General features: G+C 41.7%; 1 pseudogene; it reads right to left on the bottom strand.

Moving 5' to 3' along the window:
• Window positions 1–5,384: 5,384 nt before the first annotated feature.
• On the bottom strand, window positions 5,385–8,716 carry LOC123038840 (putative disease resistance protein RGA3; annotated as a pseudogene).
• Window positions 8,717–9,258: the final 542 nt, after the last annotated feature.

Here is a 9,258-nt window from a genome sequence, read left to right as displayed (position 1 = left end):
AAAGCCACATCATCAATTTTCAACCCTCTCATGAATAGATAAGTAACCAAATTAATATAAGTTCATCATCACATTAAAACCAAAGTACTTACATAGTTCTCATTGAACAACGTATAGCTCTCCAGAGCATCTAATTAAACCATACATTGAAATTATGTAAAACATTTCAATGCAACAACAAATGTGATCATAATCGCAACCAAGGTAACAACTGATCCAACTGCATAATGATACCAAGCCTCGGTACGAATGGCATATTTTCTAATCTTTTTAATCTTCAACCGCATTGCATCCATCTTGATCTTGTGATCATCGACAACATCCGCAACATGCAACTCCAATATCATCTTCTCCTCCACAATTTTTCTTATTTTTTCCTTCAAGTAATTGTTTTCTTCTTCAACTACATTTAACCTCTCGATAATAGGGTCGGTTGGAATTTCCGGTTCAACAAAATAAAATCTATGTCACGTTGGTCGGCATAATTGTCATAAACATTAAATGAACAAAATAGTTGTCAAAAGATAATATATACCACATCTGAATCATAGACAAGACGAGGGCCGACGAGGGCGGGTACCAAAATCATCACACTTAATAATAACAAGGAATAATAAAAGTAAGAAAATTAGACAAGTATCTATCTGAAGTAAGATTTTTTTTCCAGAAAGAAGATAAGAACAAGAGGCTCACCACGATGGTGCCGGCGACGAGATCGGCGCGGGCGATTGACGACGGTGAAGACGGGGATGGGACGTGACAGACCGCTAAACCTAGACAAATCTCAGGGAAAATGAAGCTCGGAGGTCGAGTTTCGAGAGGAGAAAGATTAACTAGTGTGGCTTGGACATTTCATCGAACACCTCATGTGCATAGGAGGTGAGCTAGAGCACCCAAATGCCCTCCCCTCGCCGGCCAGAAAAAACAGAGCACTGTGGAGTGCTCTGTTGTGGCGATGGGGTATATATAGGCAACTCATTTGTCCCGGTTCATGGTAGAAACCGGGACTAAAGCCCGGTACTCTGTCCCGGTTCAAGCCACGAACCGGGATCAATTGTTGTGGGCCAGGAGCGAGGACCATTGGTCCCGGTTCGTGCCTAGAACCGGGACAAATGGGTCCAGACGAACCGGGACCAATGCCCACGAGGCCCCGGGCGGCCCCCTGGGCTCATGAACCGGGACTAATGCCCCCCATGGGTCCCGGTCCGTGAAGAACCGGGACTAATGGGCTGGCCAGGAACGAACCAAAGCCCTGTTTTTTCTACTAGTGATCCAATGCTACCCGCGTACATTTTAAACCGCACTTGAACAGACCTGGCGAAATTCACGCAAACACGACGTATTTTCATATAAACTAAAGCACATTCATTACAATTCGGACAATTCTCATTAAAAAACGCCGGGCCCTTAAGCATATCCTATGACGACGCCCGTCGTCCACTTTCTTTGTATTCCGCATCCGCGACCACGTCCTCCATCTACCGTCTCCACACTCTCCATCGGTGGGAGGAGTCCACCTCATCGCGGAACGGGCACACATGAACCTTGGGCGTGTGGAGGAGACCGATCCAGTCCGGTACCCGACATAAGGGCGAGCAATCACATGACCGGCTCGAGAGCGATCTTTTGGGAGCTGGACAAGGCGGTGCACGCCACTGTCAAACTGGACGAAGTCTCGATGGTCGCCATTGAGGGGAGAGGCGACCTCTTCCAGTGCAAGGGCGGCGGTCACCATGCGCTCGTAGGATTTTGGTTGGCGTCACTGCTTCTCCTAAACCAAGAGAGCCCTCTTTGTTCTGATGCCCCGTGACTAGCTAGATGGTGGCTAGGTGGTGCCATGTATCGCTTTTTACCAAAAAATACAGCCGTGACACTATTATGGGTCGTTGTCGACCCAATAGCTCAGCTACATTTTTTCTTCTTTGATATTTCAGCATTTCTTTGTTGCTTTATTGTTTACTTCAATTTTTGTTTATTTTTTCACTTTCCTTTTTTCCGGCCCACAAAAATAATCTAGGGGTTATAATATTACTTTATGTAATTAAAATGTTATCTTATTTTAGAAAAAAATGTGTTATCTGAAAAACAATATTCATATTACATTTAAAAAACGTTCAATATGTTTGGATAAATATTTAGGTGCAATATATAATTCCAAAATTATTTTCTTATGTGCATCATGTATTTGAATATTTTCATTCCATATTCCCAAAATGTTCATGGTTTATGTAGATGATGTTCATCATGCAGTCAAAAAAATGTTCACAATGAATATAAAAAATATTATCATGTGTTTACAAAGTATTTATCACGAAATTTAGAAAGTGTCGCATATTAAAAAGTTGTTCATCAATTACTAAAAATGTTGCTCACGTATTTAGAAGAAGAAAAATGGAAGGAAGAAAAGTAATAATAAAGGAATAAAATAATATGAAAATTAAATAGAAAAAAAACACCATGAAAAAGGGAAGATAAATACGTACCAAGAAGAAAACCGACTGAACTACTTTTTGTCGACAAACCCGACTGAACTACTGTTCACCGGACTCCAACGAGCGAGGACAAATTAAAGCCGGAATAGAATGGATCCTCGACTTGCGCAGTCACATAACATTTGCGATGGTTTCGTGGTTGCTATGCACTGCTTTATGTGTGCAATAACGGTTAGTGACCTTTAGCAGGCTGTAGTTCGTGCTGCCCGTTAGCACCATCAGTACAGTTTCGTTTTCTATTTTTCGGATTTTTTTGATAAATATAAATATTTTAAAATAATAAAAAAGTTTGTGTCGACTAAAATGTTCACTAATACATAAACATTCTTACTTCTAAAAAAATCATAAAAAGTGTGCATGTTATTTGAGCAAGTGTTCGCTATTTTAAATGATGTTCATATAATATTTTAAAATTAGAAGTCTTAATGTATTTTTTAGAAATGTTGATGTAATTCAATTTTTTAATGTGATTTGAAAAAGTGTACGGAAAAATTAAGTGTTCAAACATATTAAATATTGTGCGTTCACATATCACTAAATTTTTTGCACACTTAAAAAGACGTTCATGAATATTTTAGGAAAATAATTATTAAATTTCTTATTTAAAACAATCATGACTGTTATAAAAATAGACTTAAAATTATGTTTATTATTTGCAAAAGATGTTCGATTTTACAAAAATCTTCATGAGTTTGAAAAAATGTTCTCAAATTATCTAAAAGTATTTGAAATATTTATTAAATAATTTTTTTAATGTTTTGAGAGGTATTCAAGCCTTGGAAAAAATTACGCATTTAAGAATGTTCATGCATTTAAAAAAAAGTATTCACATGTCCAAAATCATGTTCTCGTACTTCAATAGAGTGTTTGTGTATTTACCAAAAAAAATTATGTAGTTTTTAAAAAATCACTTGTTTATCTAAAACACGTAATTTTTTTGTAATAGTTTGCAACCTAGTATAATTAAATGAGTGATGTGTTGTAATAGATGTTTAGGTGTGCCATGAAACTTCTTGATTCGAGCAGATTTTGTCTATCTCTTTAAAAAAATGCTACTTCCTCCGTTCAAAAATATTTGTCTTTTTAGAGGTTTCAAATGGACTACCACATACGGATGTATATAGACATATTTTAGAGTGTAGATTCACTCATTTTGCTTCATATGTAGTCACTTGTTGAAATCTCTAGAAAGACAAATATTTAGAAACGGAGGTGGTAGATCATTCCAGTGCAATGTGCTGTAGACTTTTTTTTTCATGGTAGCAAAGAAAGATCCTTGGGCGGGGCGCAGGCTTATATAATCATTGTTGGACTTTTGCAAGGACGGTCCAAAACCCGGCCCAGCCTGAGGAATGCCCCCATTTACTTGTACAGCAACCAACTCCTCCCGCAAAAACATCGGAAAAGAAAAGAGTGAAATCACTAGTTAAGGAGTACTTCTTGCGAAGATCACTCCAACTTCCCCAGGTTGCGACAAGTGGCGCGCTGCATGTGCGCCAATTGTCGCAACCTGGGAGTTTTCCATTTTTTCGTAGATCCGTTTATTGAAAGTGTTTTCTCTCTTAAACCGTGCGTCCAAATCTCGAACCGTTTTCGCCGTCGGATTCCTCACGTCGAGATCTTTAAAACTAAACGCCATGTTGTTAGATTTTGACGAACTTTTTTTTCACGAAAAAAAACCGGATGAAAAAACAGGACCAAAAAACCGAACTAGGAGCACCGGTTTTTTCCTTTTCCGAAAGAGGCATGCTTGTGTCTCTGACGAAATCATAACCGTGCCTTTCGCGGAAGCAAAACCGTGACTCTCGTAAAAGAAAAAGAACAGAAAACGCGTTTTTTTCCATTTCCGAGGAAACACGACGGTGACTCTCGAGAAAGCACAATGGTGCCCCTTGCGGAAGCAAAACCGTGACTCTTGCGAAAGAAAAATAAATAGAAAACACGTATTTTTTCCGTTTCCGAGAGGCACGGCCGTGGCTCTCGCGAAAGCACAACCGTGCCTCTCGCGAAAGAAAAAAAAATAGAAACCGCGTTTTTTTTTCTGTTTCCGAGAGGCACGGCCGTGACTTTCGCAAAAGGAAAACTGTGCCTCTTGCGGAAGCAAACCGTGATTTTTGCAAAAGAAAAAAAAAGAAAATGCGTTTTTTGCGCAATTTTTTTTTTTTGAAAAGTTAGGGAAGACCGGTGGAAAACCAAAACGTTGAAAAAACCGAAAAAAAACCTGTTTAAAAAGCCGAAAACGCGTGCGAAAAAATAAAAAAAATAATAAAATCTGGAGGGAGCGCCCAGAGCGCGACACGTGGCGAATGGCTGAGAGTGCGCCAAGTGGCGGTCATCGTTGCGAGGCTCCCGAAGAAGCGCTCGTTAATTAGTTACTCCCAGAAAAGGGGAAAAGACATCAACAATATCGAACATGCCATAGATTCTTGATTACCTGACACTTGACACTGTCAAACAAAGTAATCCTTGCAAAGTCATTCTGAAAAAATGAGGCAGAATTCCAAGCGAGTGATGGTCGATGGGTTAGTATCAGGTTTCAAACTTTCAATAGCTCGTACTTAGTCGTGAGGCGCAGAAAAGCCATCGAAAGTGCAACTTCTCATGACAACAACAACGCGAGTTCATGGCCATCCTGCTTCCAGATCGGCCATGGAAAGAACCATTCTTGCCTGAACCAGTGTGCTCTGAACTGAAATAATATTACAAAACCGAATTTAACAGTACATGCCTAGTAGTATGAACTTACACTGAGCGAAAAATGTGGCAATATTTAAGGATTCGTCGGAGCATTACACAGCATATAATGTACCCTCAAGAGTTCAGATTAAATGATTAAACTGTACAGGAACGCGAAAGTAAATTGTCTGAAATCAAATCGTCATGTTTTGCTGCCTAAAAGAGTCTGCAGGCAAACATATGTTGCAAGAATAGCTGGTAATCAAATGGCATTCCACTTTGCACCGAAATATTTGTGCTTCATCGCGCACACAATTCCTCGGCATCCTCCTCAATCTCCTGCCTGCTAGTAGTAGCAGGTTCTCTGCAAAATGTACAAGGTCAACAACTCGTACAATTAAATCAAGTTGAGATCAGCGATGGCTACTTCATTTTTGTTCATATACTACTTTGAGCAGGGATACACAAACCAACATAATAAAAGAAATGTGAAATAATAGTAAAACAATGAGCAATATGACGGTACATACTCATAATTTTTGTTGGGGATGTGGGCCAGCACTTTCTTGTTCTCCTCAAGCTGGCACCACTTCTCCAATTCTGGACAGTCAACAATACACAGGTCCTTGAGGCTGGTGAGTTTCTGCATTGTATCCGGCAACGAGTTGAGCTGCTTGTACCGGACTATCTTGAGTTCCTGGAGAGAGGTGAGCTCACCCAAGTACTCCGGGAAGCATGTTCCGACCTAACCATTAACCTCAAGGCACTGCAGATTAGGTGGTGGCACTAATTCCACTCGACGGACAGAGTCCAAAGTCCAAGAAAGCTTCAACTTTTCAAGCTTCTGTTTCTCCACCAATTTGACACTCTGTGCTTCCACTCTAGACTTGACCTTTTCTAGGCAGCTTACCTGGAGCTCTTGGCAATTTACACCCTCCAGCTGAACAATGTTGCTGCTGCTATATGCAACGTCATCATCGACAATGCGAACCACAAACTGGCAATTCTCTAGGCCCCGACACTTCATCAGATCTATAAACTTGAGAGACTTCATTTCACCAACCTTCTTGAGTCTGATGCAGCCTGAGAGATTCAGTGTTTTTAGCTTGTTGAGCTCACCTAGACTCGCAGGTAGACCAAAAAGAAATGTGTGATGAGACAGGTCCAAATGTTCTAGGCTGGAAAGACCGCTGACACACTCTCCAAGGTATTTGAGATTCTCTACTTGTGACTCTCCATGGTAGTAAAAGATAGGATTCAGGCACGCTGACAAGTTCAGATGCCGGAGTTTGGTGAGCTTGCATAAACCATCATTTAGCCCTTGGAGATCGGAACGGTGCTGAGCAAGATGACAGCAAGGGTTTGATAAGTTCAAATGCTCCAGAGTGGTGAGGCCACCAAGGCGTTTCCCAATCCCTTCAAAACAAGACCGGAATGATAAATTCAGGTGTACCCGTTTGCCGAGCTTCTGGAGCGGTTCTGGAAGCTCTGCCAATCCATGGCAGCGCGACAGATTGACATGGGACAAGTTAATAAGATCTCCAAATGATTCAGCAAGTGTTGCAAGTCCAGAGCAGCCTGACAAGTTGGCATGCACTAAACGGATTAGCTTCCCAAACGACTCTGGTAGGTTCAGTAGCCTAGAGCAGCCTGATAAATCGATGTGGATCAGATTTATGTGATCCCTCAATGACTCAGGCAGAGTTACCAGCCCAGTGAATTCTGATATCTTAAGATACCCGAGGTGCTTTAGTTGCCAGATGGTGTCCGGTAGCTTCTGCATGGCACTCTCCTTTAGTTCCAGGACATGTAGGCACTTCCTAATTGAAAATGTGTCATTGTTAAATTCCACTTTGGTACAGCCTACACAGCGCAACGCCCTTTGATATTCAACATGGCCGGCATCAAGTTGCCTGTGATGATTGATGGCTAGATAGTAGCTTGAACATCCTGCAAACCATCTCACCAACTCATGCACCAAATCATGTATAGTGAACAAGATCCCAACCTTATCATCCTTTGCCCTAGCCTGGAATAAATTCAGGGCATAACCACATAACTAGAAAATGCATTATAAATGATTATCTTGAAAAAGTATAACTAAGATTGTTCAACTTGGATATATTGACATCTGCAGCCCAGGTGTATTAGACTACTTATAAAATTTAGTAACAAGCTTATATATGTGTCTTAATCTCTTAGAGGTATGTAATCCTTCCATTTCACAATATCATGCCCCTCTCGTGCATACCTTCTACTAGATTCACATAGATTCAGTCGAATTTACTTCAATTTCGTAGCTCTAGAATACGATGAATTTGTAAAACATACTACTCCCTCCGTCCCATAATATAAGAGCGTTTTTCAAGCTATGTTAGTTTGAAAAACGCTCTTATATTATGGGACGGAGGGAGTAGTAGACAATTACTCACATGGTCCGACTTTGCGGTTTGAAGGAATGACATGTCCAGAAGCGTTGTAATATGCTCCTCAGCTATCTGTGTGGCAGACGAAATTTCAGATGCCTCAATGAGGTTGAGAGCAATCCATTGATGAACCAGATCATCTTTAACTATGTTGTGCCCGTTTGGGAAGATTTTACAATAATAAGCAAAGCATAGCCTCAAATCCGGTGCCATGCTCCTGAAACTTAACTCGAAAGTTTAAATCGGTAAAAGAAATGTTGAATCTAGCATGGCATCTTCCCGTTTCCTAACATCTTGGGAAGAAGCTTGCAATCCCGCAAATGCTTGAGCCGCTGATGGTACACGGCGGCACTTGCTTGCCATCTCCCGTCCTACCTTCTCAGCCTCTTCTTTATCTTCCTTTTTGAAATGGATTGATTTCTTGATTATTTCCCAACATGTGTCATCACTCAATGGTTTTAGCTTGTACGGCTCAACAGTACAGATGTTCCTCGCGATGGCCTGGTTGCATGTGGTTACTATCACGTCCATCTTGTCTTCCAAGGAAGTTAACATGGACTTCAACTCCCCTAACCGAATGGGATCCTCCTCCCACAAGTCATCCAAAACAAGGAGTACCTTACCATTAAGTACCTGGTGAAGATGCTCCATTATACTTTCAATACCCATTTGTGAACCATGGTCATCGTTGATCTCTTGTTCTCCTGTAGCTCCTGTTATCCGGTGAATTATGGACTCTCCTACTGTATGAAAGTCAAGTTCGGGCCAGACTTGGACCCATACCCGGAAGTCGTAACCTGGAAGGAAGTGGGTATCATTAAAAAGCATTTGTGCCAAGGTTGTCTTGCCAATTCCTGCAAGCCCAAAGATTGGAAGAATGGTGGTGATGGGCTCTCGTGTGATGTGCTTAGCAGATAGCAGCACAGCCACTATCCTCTGTTTATTTGATCCCCTTTCAAACACCAATGCTTCCTCTAAAAATGGTTGGTTTGGCCATGTTTTTCGCCCGTCTATAATTTTCTTGAATGCCGCATCCTCTGACTCCTCGAACAATGAGTATCTATGGTACTTGTCTTCTATATCCATAATTTTTGTTTTCATCAGAACCAGCTTCATGGCCATGGCGTTCTTCGTGGTGGGAATGCAGGGCAACATCCTTGTCATCTGCAAATACAGATCATTATATTGATTCGAGGAAACATCATATCATCATGCAATCAAAACACCAGAACATTACCGAAAAAGGGTTTCCCCCCACTTTGTATTCGAAAGCAACCAACACCGATACAAGGATCGCTGGGGCGACCAGCACATCAAGCCCAAAAGAAAAAGAAGAAGAAACAAATGCTAACAACGGCAGCTCGACAAAGCATGGATGACCCGCCACCGCTACGCCCACCAGAAACAGACCACCAGAACCCGAGGCTCTGAACCACCGCGTACAAAGCAGCACCTCCAAGAAGGAAAGCGACACCGACGACGCTGCTGCCCGGACATGTCCTAGGGTTTCCTCGGCACGGGGAGGGAGGTGGGGGATGGATATCATCGACACCCTTCACACTACCAGAATAACTGGCGATGCCGACGGCCAAACCTATGCCGACGGCCCCCGTCGGCATAGATTGACCTATCCCGAAGGCCCAGCCCAGGCCGTCGGCATAGAA

Source organism: Triticum aestivum, chromosome 2B (genome assembly GCF_018294505.1).
Source record: "Triticum aestivum cultivar Chinese Spring chromosome 2B, IWGSC CS RefSeq v2.1, whole genome shotgun sequence".
Taxonomy (NCBI): Eukaryota; Viridiplantae; Streptophyta; class Magnoliopsida; order Poales; family Poaceae; genus Triticum; species Triticum aestivum.
The sequence above is the reverse complement of the archived record's forward strand: the minus strand, read 5'-3'. Positions and strand labels throughout refer to the sequence as shown.